Source organism: Cryptomeria japonica, chromosome 4, assembly GCF_030272615.1.
Source record: "Cryptomeria japonica chromosome 4, Sugi_1.0, whole genome shotgun sequence".
Classification (NCBI taxonomy): domain Eukaryota; kingdom Viridiplantae; phylum Streptophyta; class Pinopsida; order Cupressales; family Cupressaceae; genus Cryptomeria; species Cryptomeria japonica.
Genome location: NC_081408.1, coordinates 420,012,774 through 420,027,000, shown reverse-complemented (window position 1 = coordinate 420,027,000; position 14,227 = coordinate 420,012,774).

Below are 14,227 nucleotides of genomic sequence, written 5' to 3'. Positions count from 1 at the left end.
GAATGACTTGGTTGACACTGCTTAGGATATGTAATGTGCTTTGTTGAGTAACCTAAGACTAGAACGTTGATTAGTTTCAAGTCATGAGGGTTCCAACGAACTAGGATGTCACAAAAGTGACTGAAAATATGTACAAGCGAAAGCAAAAGATTCTTGAAAGCGAGAAATGCCAACGTTGCATTGATAGATGGAGTGCTTGAGTACAAGAGGTGCTTGTTTGCCAGGTTTTCACCTGCTTGGCAGAGATTCATTTTTTATTTTTACCAAGGTGCCTATTACTAGGTTTTCACCAGGGCAATTTATCTCTTTTTTATTGTTTTTTCTTTTCTTTTCTCTTTTTTTCTTTTTTTTTTTGGATTTCTTCAGGACTTTTTCTGATTTTTAGGATTTTTTTCAGGACTTTTTCCAACTGTACAAGTTTGCTGGAGCAGAGAGTGCTAAGTGAAGAATTTCTTCAAGTGGATGGTGTTAATCAGTTCACAAGGATGTTCTCCTTCCGAGTTTGAGAGTTGATAGGCACTAGAGCCGAATACTACAGTAACAATGTAGGGACCTAGCCAGTTAGGTTCAAACTTCCCTTTATTGTCACGAAATTGTTGATTTTTTGGATTCTCTCTCAGAACTAGGTCACCAACTTGAAATTCTCTTTGTCAAACTTTCTTGTTATACCCTCTAGACATTCTCTTCTGATACACTCTAAGATGATCAAACGCCACTTGCCGATGCTCATCCAGCAATTCAAGTTCTTGCAATCTAGATATTCTATGATCTTCATCAGTAACAAGACCTCGCAATGAAACTCTTAGAGATGGTATTTCTACATCAATAGGTAATACTACTTTGGATCCATACACCAAAGAAAAAGGTGTAGCCCCAGTAGGTGTTTTGATACTAGTTCTGTAAGCCCATAGTGCAGGATTGAGCTGCAGATGCCAATCCTTCCCAGACTTGTTCACTGGTCTATGCAAGATAGTCAGTAGGTTTTTGTTAGACACCTCAGCTTGTCCATTACCTTGAGCGTAATATACTAATGACCAGTGTTGCTTTATTTTGAATTTCTCACAAATCTCGTCCAGATCTTTATTCTTGAATTGTCCTCCATTATTAGTCATAATGGACGAAGGTATCCCATACCTGCAAATTATATAGTTTAGGATGAATAAGGCGACTTGTTTACCAGTTGCTTTGGTGAGTGAAACTGCCTCTACCCACTTGGTGAAATAATTAGTGGCAGTTATAATGAATTTATGTCCATTGGATGAAGCCAGATATATCTGACCAATGAGATCAAAGGCCCATTGCTAAAAAGGCCAGTGTGTTATAAATGGTATGAGGTTCCTTGCCGGGGCATGTATGAGATTTCCATGAAGCTGACATTTCTCACAAGTCTTAGCAAATTTAATGGCATCTTTTTCCATATCTGGCCAGTAGTAGCCAGCCCGTAGTAGTTTTCGAGCTAAAGTAAAACCATTCGAATGAGATCCACAAATACCTTCATGGACTTTTGATAATGCATGTTTAGATTCTTCAATTTCTAGACATCTAAGAAATGTACCATCCAAACCTTGTCTAAATAAATCGTTATCTATGATAACATATCGTGAAGCATTGCAAGTTAGGTTTCTTTTCTCATTACGAGTAAGGTTTTTAGGGATAATTTGATCGCATAGATAGGAATAGATGTGGCTGTATCGGGATAAGTCATGTCCAATAATAGAATAGACTATTTGGGTCTCAGGAGAATCATAAGTAGGGTAATATAACTCTTCCACCAGGAAATCAAAGCAAAAATTAGACTCTTGTAGCTCAAGTATAGATGCCAAGGTGGCCATAGCATCTTCTGCTCTATTCGCTGATCTAGGAATCTTTTGGAATGATACAAAACCAAAGTACTTCTTGAAATCATCCACCATCCTCTTGTAAGGCATCAATTTCTCATCTTGAGTCTGATATGTATCATTGATTTGATTGATGACCAGTTGAGAATCTCCATAGATATGTAATTCAGCCACCTTCCATTCAATAGCTAGTTTTATTCCATTGACCAAAGCTTCATATTCTACAATATTTTTTGTGCAAGGGAATAGAATCTTATAAGACTTTGGAATTGAATACTTCTGAGGAGTAATGAATAATATGCTAGCACCTGAACCATTTTGAGTAAAGGAACCCGTAGACATCTAAAAATGTTCAACGCTTGTGGAGTCATACTTTAACATTTGCGCATTGCCTTATTTTAGGGTTCTTGCGTCGCATTAACATTTCTTCTATTTTGTGCACTTGGTCTTTATCATTTGTGGGCATCGAGTCCTTCTTCTACATTCCTCATTTTTATCACTTTCAAATTAGGTCTTGTCGATAGCAATCTTCAGTCATGATTTTGGTCGATCTTATCCTGTCGCATCATGGTGCATGCTCATTTATCATCATTTTGGACATCGTCAATCCTAATCATTGATAGAATTAGGGTTTTGTCCTCTTGTCAATCTTTCAATCATCTTTAACTTGTTAGCAACCATTTGCGATTATCAACTTGTCAATCTTGTCATTTTGCGATTGATTCATCATCAATCCTTGTCCTTGTCAATCTTGTCATTTTGCAATCGATTCGTCATCGATCCTTGTCCTTTTCAATTATGTCAATTTGGATCAATTAGTCATTGTTCCTCATCAATTGGCGCCTATCAATTTGATCTCCTTGTTAATCTTGGTCAATTTGTCATTGATTTTTGTCAACCAATATCAATCATTTATCAACATTGGTCCTTTGTCAATCAGAATCATGATCGAACCTACATTAATTTCTTGTTGTCTTGACCTAATTCCTTGTCCTCTTATTTCTAGGGTTTTATGATATGTTCATTTAATTCTTTTCTTCTTCTTTGTGGGCTAAATAAATCTATTTATTTAGTCCTAGGTCTCTTTCATGAATTAATTAATGGATGAAAACCTATTAATTAATTCACCTAATTAATATTTCATCTTTTTCTTCAATTTTCTAATTTGCTAATTTCTCCTAATTTCTAATTTCTATTTCTATTTCAATCTTGTCATAATTTTTCATGCATTTTGCATAGCAACTTGTCATAATTTGTCATAATTTGTCATACTCCTTGCATAGGAAATTGTCATTTGTCATAATGTTTCCATTCTTGATTTGAATTTCCTTTCAAATCTCTTCATGCTAATGTTGTCCTCTCTCCAATTTGTCTATAAATTGGATGAGTTTCTTCAATGAGAGGAATCAATCAATCAATCACATTTTTGAGTAACCTTATGCTACGAATTTCATCTCTCAACAACTTGCTTTCCACATGCATTTTGCACTTGTAGGTGAGATCCACATCAAATTTGAAGGTAAAAGAAGAACAATGGAGCCACATGAAGGAGATATTTGTGTTGGTTTGCTTCAATTTCATTCAATTTGAATATCTTATCTTTATGTCTTCATTGATTGGATTAGGATTGCTTTCATTGTAGTTTTAGGTTCTGTGATTGTCCTAATTGCTATTGCTTTGATGATTTTCAATTTCCTGATCTACAGAACCATCGAAGAACATCTTCTAGGGTTGTTGAGTAAGATGCATTATCGATTCATCTGGGAACTTGATGTGTAGTGGTTGAGCATCCTCAAGTGGAGCTTCAGCAAGTTGATCAGCAATTACCTATCTTTTTATGGCTTTGCATTCCACATATTCAATGTCAAACTCTGTAAGGATCATAACCCATTTCGCCAATCTTCTGGTGAGTGTTGCTTTATTAAGAAGATATTTGAGTGGATCAATTTTGGCCACCAACTTGACTGAATGTGCTAGCATATAGTGCCTCAGTTTCTATGATGCAAAGACTAATGCCAAGCATGCTTTTTCTATTATACTGTAGCTCATTTCATAAGACACCAATGTCCTACTGATGTAATAAATAGCTCATTCTTTTTTGTTGTCATCTTGTTGTGCCAGAAGTGCCCCCATTGATGAATTAGTTGCTGATATATATAAGATTAGTGGCTCACACTGAATAGGTGGCATCAATATTTGTGGATTAGACAGGTACTCTTTTATCTGCTGAAGATGTTGTTCACACTGCTGATCCCAATTGTATATTATTCCTTTTCTCAATACTTTTGTAAAAGGTTGAGCCTTGTCTACTAGCTGAGAAATGAATATTCTAATGGATTGGAGATGTCCCTGTAGACTTCTCATTTGACTGATGTTCTTTGGAGGTGGCATTTCCATTATATCTTGGACCTTCTCAATATCAACCTCGATGCCCTTCTTTGAAATGATGTAGCCAAGTAGTTTACCAGATGTCACTCTGAATGCACACTTCTTTGGATTTAATCGGAGCTTAAACTTTTCCATTCTGTCAAATATAGGACCTAACTCTTGAATATGCGTTGAACTTTTCATAGTCTTCACTAAGGTATCATCAACATAATCTTCCATATTCTTATGCATCATGTCATGAAAGATAGTTGTAACCACTCTTTGATAGGTCACCCCTGCATTCTTTAACCCAAATGGCATGACGTTCCAGCAAAAGGTTCCCCAGGCACAGGTGAAATCTATCTTTTCTTAATCTCTAGGAGCAATTTTAATCTGATTGTAGCTGGAAAATCTATCCATTAGTGAGTACATCTCATACCCAGTTGTCATGTCAACTATCATATCAATATTTGGCAATGGAAAGTCATCTTTCAGACTTGCTTTGTTGAGATCTCTAAAATCTGTACTAACTCTGATAGATTTCTCTGCCTTTGACATAGGCACTATGTTGGAAATCCATTCAACATAATCTATTGCTCATATAAATCCAGCTTTGAGCAGTTTCTCTAGTTCAGCTTTGACCAATAGTGCTACATGTGGGTGCATCTTATGGAGTTTTTGTTTAACTAGTTTTACGTCCATGCAAAGTTTATTTTCTTCTCTAAGAATAGCTGAGTGAAATCCTTCAATTCCTCTGTTGATAGTGATTGAGCTACGTGAATAATTTGTGGTGTCTCTTGATTCCTAATATTCACTGGTTGAGTTGGCTCGATCAATATGGAAGATCGCTCCTGAAAATGACTAGGTAGTATACCAAGTATCTCACCTTCAGGCGCCTCAAAGAGGTTTTCACCTTTAGGTACGTCCTTTATTTTCTCTTTTTTAGATTCTGACACCGCCACAATATGGTTTTTGCCATCAGATCTTTTATTTTTATTTTTCTTGTTTTTGCGACTAAGATACTTGATATCCGCTTCAGTCATATTTTCACTTCATTCACTAGTGGAAGAGTTTATAAGTTCGACTGCATTGAGATAATAGGATAATGTATAGTCATTGGCAAAAGTAGGTATATCCATGGGTTGATTCGCTAAAGTACAGTCAATTAATTTGGGATGTACTAAGGACAAATTTTAGATAGGTTCAAGAGAATTCACGGTATTGTTATCACAACTGCGGATCGAAAAGTCGAGTTCCAGAATAATACCTTGCGTAAGTGTCTCGAGACTAGGAAGAGTCAGATAATGATTATTAAAGTTCATATTAATATTTAATCAATCTAATCCAATAGACATACTTGTAACATCATTTACTATGCTAGACTGGACGTCATATTATGGTTTAACAACAATAAGACTAGTAGACAACTTTTCATTGTTTGTATTAGATGATTCAGAATTTGGGGCTGAGTGGGTATCATCATGAACAGGACTATCATCAGAGTCATCAAAGTCATCGGATGAAGTTTCCAAGTCTCTTTCAGGTGATTTAGTAAGCATATGTATGGTATCAATACTAGCATCTTTAATGCTACAAGTTCCTTCATGTTGTGGTTCATTTGTCATTTGGATCTGACACACCTGTTGACATGATCTCATTGTTTCTATGATTTTTTGTCATCTACTCCATTCAGCTTCTTCTGGACTAATGACTGGTTCTTATTTTGTAGCTTCTAACTCTTCCTGTGTAGTGCTGTAACTGATTTGTTCTATTTTAGGATAAGGGCACATAGATGAGAAGCTTTCTGGTATTGTTCATAATTTTCTTGCCTCTTTTGTCTAATTTCTTGTATTTCCTTCTCTAGTTTTATGCACATCAGCTCTTGAGTATCATCTATGACACCACTAGATTCTTCTGGAGTTTCTGTAGTGGATGTGTCTGAAAGATAGTCAAGACCCCATTCATACTCGTTTGAATCAGTTTCTGAATCATCTACTTGTTGCCTGCCAGTATATGTGACTGGAACTTTTAATGGTGTAAACAATTCTCTGATTCTTACAACTTCATCTCTTATATCATGAGGAACCTCAACTTCTTGTATTATCATAGCTGATACCGTCGAAGCTTGAGCACCAACTATTTCTTCTTTCTTGATTGTTGATTCCTCTTTCTCTTTTCTACACTCTACTTTTGTTTGTTTAGTGTCTGCTTCATGTAATGTTAAAGGCGATATCTTTTTCAAGCACTTAGACTTAGAAACATGTTTTTGTTTTGATGTCTTTTTTGGATTGTATCCCAGTCCAGCCTTATCATGTGTGGATTTGGTTTGTAGCTGAATTGGTTCAGTAATACCTTCTTTTTGTTTGCCCAAAGGACTAGTACCTGAGTACCCCATGTGCTGAATCATTTTGTAACCAAGACCATATTGGTTTGAGGAAATCTCACAAAGTTGTACCTCCTCATTTGGACTATCTTCCTTAAAGAGCCAGTTAAGCACAACATCCTCTTCTATTTCATCTACCAAGGAGGTAGAAGACTGTATAAAGAGACCATCATATATAGTATTCGAAGCCAAAGTTTGTGTTCTCATAGCCTCTGATGGTTTGTCCAACTGTTTTGGTGATGGAGGGAGAGAAACTAATGATATTACCGGTTCTATCTTGTAGCCATCCATGCCGGTATCTGTAATCTTCAATCTCTTTTCTAAGTATTTCATCAATGTTTTTGGATCTTCATTTGGAGAGGCTGCCCTATTATGAGGCACAAAAGTATCTGCACCTTTTGTCAAAGCATTACAGATGACATTTGTATCAGCAAGAATACTGACTTCAGCTCTATTATAAGGAAACTTTAAGCATTGGTGATATGTCGATGGTACTGCCTTCATTTCATGAATCCATGGCCTGCCCAGTAATATATTATATGACAATTGAATATCAAGAACCTGGAAAAGGACATCTCTCCCTACCGGTCCCACTCTGATTGGTATTGATATTAGACCTTTGGAGGTCCTCTCTTCCTCATCATAGGCTTTAATTGTTATTTTCTTACCTGGATCACTGACATTTTCAGAGAATCATAGTTGTGTAAGTAGATGATAAGTACAGATATTCACCCCTATGCCTCTGTCTATCCAAACACATTTGACTCTATGTTTGTGGATCATGGCTTCAATATGCAATGGCTAGTTATGTGGATGATTTAACAAATTATCATCCTCTTTAGAGAAGTTCAAATAGTGAGGTGAAGTCAGATGACCCACCGTAGACTGAAACCGATCAATGTCTAAATCTTTTGGAACGTTGGTAGTGAGCAATGCTTTGTCTAGGATTTCCTTGTGAGCAGATGAGAGTTGTAGCAATTCAAAAATTGAAATTTGAGCATTTGTCCTTTTTAACTGTTCAACCACGCTGTATCCAGAGGAGGATGATGAGGTTAATCTTTTAAATTTGTCCAAGGTTGATTCCTTTTGTTTGTTTGGCAAAGCTGTTGGATTTGATGTTTCTTGAGCCGGGTTGGAAGAACTAGCTCCTTGGAGGGTAACTTTCTTTTGAGATCTAGTCAGAGCTCTTGCATATCGTGATTCATTTGGTTTAGCTTGAACTATAATAACATTGCAATATTCTAAGTGTGAAGGTTCAATCATGTTGATAACGTTGTCCTAGCTGGCATAAGTATAATTTACCTTGGCACCTCCTTTGGTCTTTGAGGAATCACCTTGTTCATAAGCAGGCAAAGGGTCTTTAAATGCTTTATGATCAGCATTGGTTGGATGATTCCCAACAACAACTTTACGAGCGTCTATGAGATCTTGAATCTCATGTTTTAGCTTCATGCAATTGTTTATGTTATGACCCTTATTCCAATGGAAGTCACAATATTCATTTTCTCTCCACCATCTCGGTTTGACATCTGGATCATATGGTCTAGAGTTATTTGGTAGTGTTATCAAGTTGTTTGCCAATAGAGTTTTGAAAGTGGATTCATATGATTCTTCAAGAGGAGTAAAATCACTCTTAGGTTTGGAAAGCCAAGGCTTTTCTTTGAACCATTCCTTTGTTTTCTTTGGTGAATTCTCTGCTGTAAATCTCAGTAGCTTGAAGTGCTTGTGTACCACTAGCCAAGTTGAATATTGTGGATTTTGAGTTGGTTTTGATAGTTTCTACTACTCCATCATTAACAACATTCTTATTGTTATCTTTGCCAAATTTCCAATACTTGTTCTTCTCTTTAGAGCTAGATCCTATTTGTGTTTCTTTCCAAGGTGTGATATCCCCCTACTTTATGAGCACATCTTCCATTCCAATGGCATTATCTACCATTTTGTTAAATGATGGGTGTACTTGCATTTGTACGCTATATTTCAGTTCGGGGACCAAGTTATTGACAAATATATCCATTTTCTCAGAGTCTGGAATAGGTCGTGGGTACCTAGAGAACATCTTTCTCCAGCATTGGAGAAAAGTAAGAAGAGGTTCCCCTATTTTCTGTTGAGTATTACAAAGATTGATCATGCACGAATTCCATACAAGCAGCACTAAATTCCCTAACATGATCTTGAGGATCTGAGGTACCATCATATTTGTCAAATTTTGGGATTTCCACTCGTGAAGGAAATGGAGGCATGTGTAGATTTTTGTCAAATGGAAAGGGACATATTGTTTCCAGAGAATATTGTTTTGGGGATTTGTCCTTATTCTTCAGCTTTGTGAGCTCCATCTGCAAAGCTAGTAAATATTTTTGTACCATGAGTATAGGTGAGTCTTCCCTTTTAGTAACAAGTGTCTAAACATCATATCCAATAGGAAGTTTGGCACCTTGTTTTGCTAGTTCTAAGAAATAGTCTTCCTTCTCTCGGGTCATAATAGTTTTCATCATTTTTCTAAAGTCTTTGTCTTTCTCATAGTCAAGGATTTCTTTTTTTGGAGGTTCAGCGTCTTCATCAATCTCACTTGATGATGAGGAGTCATTATGATTTTTGGGAATATTATGGTCATTTTTGTATCCATCATTGTATTTTGTCTTGACAGTGGCATGTCAATGAGTGGATCCTTCACGTAGAATGGATTATCTTGATAGGTGAAGGTTTGTTCTTTGCCTTTGGCTTGTTTCTTATGAGAACTACTAGTTTGAATAGGCATATTTATGGATTTGTGTGACCTAAATGTGTTTGTGATGCAGAGGTCAAGATCAATTTCAGAGCTAGTTGTTCTATTTAGAGTATTGTTTAGGAGAAACAACTGAGATTTAGTTTGATTTCAGGAACGATCTATCCTATTTAAGATGTTATCTAAGTTGATTCTGAGCATAGTGTAAGATTCAGTCTAGTTTCAAGAACGATCTATCCTATATAAGACATTGTCTAAGTGACTAAAATTTGATAGGTAGTTGATTAAACTAGCTGAAAGGTGATCGATCAAATCGTGCAATGCAAATGGCAGAGGTACACTATCTTGATCTATTTATGCTCAGGAAAATAATAACCAGTATTATGTTTGTTGTAAGCTATTTTTAGGCAAGTTTGACTGTTCTATTCTGACAAAACTAGAGACTCGTACGACAGGATTTTCTAGACTGGACGACAATTTAGCAGCTACAGAATGACAATAGTTTTATTTCGTATGAGTTGCTGCCTCGTACCGTATGACAAATGGGCATGTGTAGGATGACAAAAGACTCAGAGCAGTTATGTTTCGTATGACATAGGATACAGAGTTAGATGACAGAATAAAATGACTCATACGACATAGGATTGTGTCTAGGATGACAAACCAAAAGAATCGTACAACACGGGATTTGATATAGGACGATGAATTATCAGACTCGTACGACTATTCATAGGATGGAGCCTAGAAATTTTGAGTTTTTCCAATTGCTGAGTATGATAACCGAGTATGACCAATTCTAAGATGGACTAATTTTTGACTAGAATAGACTATTTTTCTAACTCGGACAGATTTCCGACTTAAAAATGGACTAGTTTCTAACACGGATAGAGTTTCAACTGAGGATGGACTAGTTTCTAACATGGACAGAGTTTCAACTCAGGATGGACTAGTTTCTGACACGAATAGAGTTTTGACTTAGGATGGACTAGTTTCTGACACAGACAGAGTTTCGACTCAGGATGGACTAGTTTCTGACACAGATAGATTTTTGACTCAGGATGGACTAGTTTCTGACGCGGACAGAGTTTCGACTAACTGAGTTGTTTCTGGTCTTCACCAATTTTTGGTATTTCAATTTTTGTTTCAGGGATGAAAACATAGAAAACAAGTAGTATGTATAGTGACTCCAATCACAGCATGCAAACCCTAAGGAATTTGGTGAGGAAAGAAAACCTTTACTTGTAGACTCAGGTACATACCCAATAGCTAATCAAAATATGGCCATTGAGTCTCACACAATGGATTCTCAACACCGTATTATCCGACTCTAAACGCTAATGGTTGCACGAAATGACAAGTATCTTGGGAGAATTACTATCTCTCTTGCACAAAGATTATCCCCCTTTCGGAGATGAACTAGGTAGCTTCTAATTTTAAATTGGATTTAGTCAGGGATCCATTTGGCGCATTGAGGTATAAACTCAATTAAGAGGTCTCCCAGCCTTGAAAACAAAGGTTTAATATACCTGAAGGTACGGAGGAGAGCTATTCCTGAGCACTATCGTTGACTTGATTTTCATCAAATCATGTTTATTTTATAGTGGGTTGGAGTACTTGGCGTCTAGCCATTCCCACTTAGGTCATTCCCCTCACACCAGCCGTAATGGCTTTAAGAGTTTTTCAACCCCTCGGGAGGGCAGGCTTGCTAAAGATGTACAAATATCAAACAAAGAAAAAGCTTCAAGGGTCTGGATTTCTGATTGTCTAGAAAAAGACAAGAGCATACTCTCCTACCTCTCAGAATCTTCTAAAAGCACAAAAGAAAGATTTGTTCTTTAACCAGATAGTAAGTTAGGTTCCTAAAAATGAATTTAAAGAATACACGATGTTTAGTCGATTGTCCTTAGGCAACCTACAAAGACAATGAGAAACAGTCAGGGTCAGTCATCAGAATAATCAATCAGAAATGAGAAAATTATGAAATTTGCCTTTTTTTACTAGAAAATATAGAATCGTACAATAGACACTTGACTCGTATGAGATAGGATGCAATATCATACAAAAGAATATCGCTGATGATGCCTACTCGTACGATAGAGAATTTCTACTCGTACGACAGAGGATTTGCTCGTATGATAGGATTTTTGCAATTCGTGTGACACCTGCAGTTTGTTGTTTCAGCCTATAAAAATTGTCGTACGAGATGTACGGACAAAAAACCAAAAAATCTGAAACTTGGAAAATAACCAAAAATCAAGCAGTCAGTCTTGGAGGCCGAAAAAATGTAGTCTTCAGGCCCCATGGTGGGCGTTAGAGATGTGTGTGTGAAAAAGTGAACCTGTAGCTGCAAGCACAACACTTCAATAAGTCATTATATGCATGGTTAGTAATCAATAATCAATAAGAAATAAACCATAGCAAAGCGACTAATTGCCTTCTAAAAGATGCGAGTATAAGATTGCTCTCAGATTTTTATAAGCAATAACAGTGACTAGACTACACCAAGATGAAGGATTTAATCTATATGATATTAAGCTATATGGATGCAAGATGGATGAATAATTCAAGCAATAATAATCAATTCAAGCAACAATGGATGCAAGCAATAATGGATGTAAAATGGATGCAAATAATCTAAAAAGCACAATAATCTTCAATGACTCTAGAGTGAAATTAGCATGATAATAATCTCCAAGTGTGTTCTCAAAAATCTCTGGGGTGAATTGGAATGAGAGCTGAAGACTGAATTTATAGAGAATCACAAGAGAAAAAGCTCAGTTTAGGATTAATTGAAATAATTGAGAAATCATGTTTAGTTAACCTTGAGATAGATTCCAATTATAGTTTAATTGAAATGCATTCAAATTAGAAGTCCAAGTTACATTGGAAAATAATAATAAATTAATTCCATGCATATCTGATAAAAATAGATAATTCTTTAATTCATTCAAGAAAAAGGTCTTTTCAATGCAACTGAACTTCTTTTTCTAAAAAGCTTTGAGTTCCAATTTTAGAGAATAATTCAATAATTCAATTAAATTGCTTTTCTGATTTCAAGTTCTAAATTTAGAAAAAGAAATAATATCTCAAGTTTGATTTCTCTCTCAATTCAATTCTTTTTTTGTTTTATTTTCAATTCAACTCTTTGTAATAAATAAATTAATCTTTTGTAATAAATTAATCCTTTTTGCATGATTGAATGGCAAATTTATTAATTAATTAAATATGCAAGGATATTTAATAAATTAAAATGGGACAATTGATCAAAATGGTATTCTTGGAAATTATTTGATTAATTAAATAAATATTTAATTAATATTGAGTAATTGATTTGCCATGTGATTTTTGATATTTCTTTGTTTAGGACCTTGGTGATGTTGTCGAGATTAGGGGCCCATGGTTTAGATGACCAATTTTAGGGTATTACACAGTCCAATAAAAATCCTATCCTTCCATCCACTCCATCTACCCTAGTTGATGAACCTCCCATCCTTCCATCCACTTCATCTACCTTAATCAATTAACTCCTCATCCTTTTGTCCATTTCATTTGAAGAGTCTACCCACTCACCCCTCATCACACCATCCACATCAAACCCATCATGCCAAGATCTTGTTCCAGTGCATGTTGACATATTTATCGATCCAAATCAAGATCCTTCCATTCGGTCTCCTCCATTTCAAGAGCCCTTGTCATCCCATCACCCAAATAAATATCCTCCCATCCCATATACTCCACTTCTTTATCTTTTATTACATCCTATCCAAACCATCCTACGACTATCAATCTATCCTCTTAGTTCATGTACATTCATCCATGGCAGTTCACCACCCATCCTTCTTCATCTAATAAAGGACTTGTATCTTTTTACTTAGAGGACAAGTATCCTATTTTAGGTAAGATGCTCAAAAAACTGAACTATCAAGGTAAAGGCTTAGACCTACATGAGAAAGGTGATGGTATGATGAAATAATAAGTATCCGATCAACTACTGAGAGGGGGGCTGAATCAGTAGATAGAAAAACTGATAATAAACTTCACCAATCAATCTCTCAAAGTAAACTTAGAATAATAACTCAGTCAAGATAAAAACTCATAAGATACACCAGTTGTCTGTTACAATAATTTAATAGTAAACAACTTCTTCATATCTCAATACTTATGGTTATCACGACTTATCAAAAATAGTTAAGTAGTTAAGTAAATCAACCATGAAAACATAACCACAAAAAAACTCACCAGTTGACACAAATATTTTTGACATGGAAACCCAAATAGGTAAAAACCACAGTGAGATGAGACTCACAAGATAATATTTGAACTCTTCTGAAGTTTGCCTTGTTAGGAGCCTAGCCTGTTGAAGCTTTACAAAAAGTCTTGTTAAGAACTGATCTTGTTAGGACTCACCCAGTTAAGGGATTGACTACAAATGCCTTGTTAGAGGCAATACCCTGTAAGGAGTAACCTTGGTAGAGGATTTGAAAATCCAATCTAATGGACTACTTTGTTAGAGGATTTGAATAGCACCAATCTTATTAGAGCTTACCCAGTTAGGGGATTTCAATTTTTCTGTAATTGTTAGAAAAAAATAGGAGTTTGTTGATCTATTTGAATAGCACTACACTTTCTTGATTAGATCCATTTCATGCTCCTATTTGCCTTTGCTCAAACTGCACATACATCATCCGGCTAGGCAACCACACACTCAACTGGACGGTGTTTATCTCTTTGCCAGCTTTCTTAAAACTAAAAAACTACATCGACCTTAAATACAAATCAATCAGGTCTATAACACAACAAAAACCTAACTCTCATCAAGATTACAAACAAATTCAATTCAAGTATGATCATTGGATTACATAGAAATCTCTGCAAATCAATCAAGAAAACCTTGATCGCTCCTTGATCACCGCT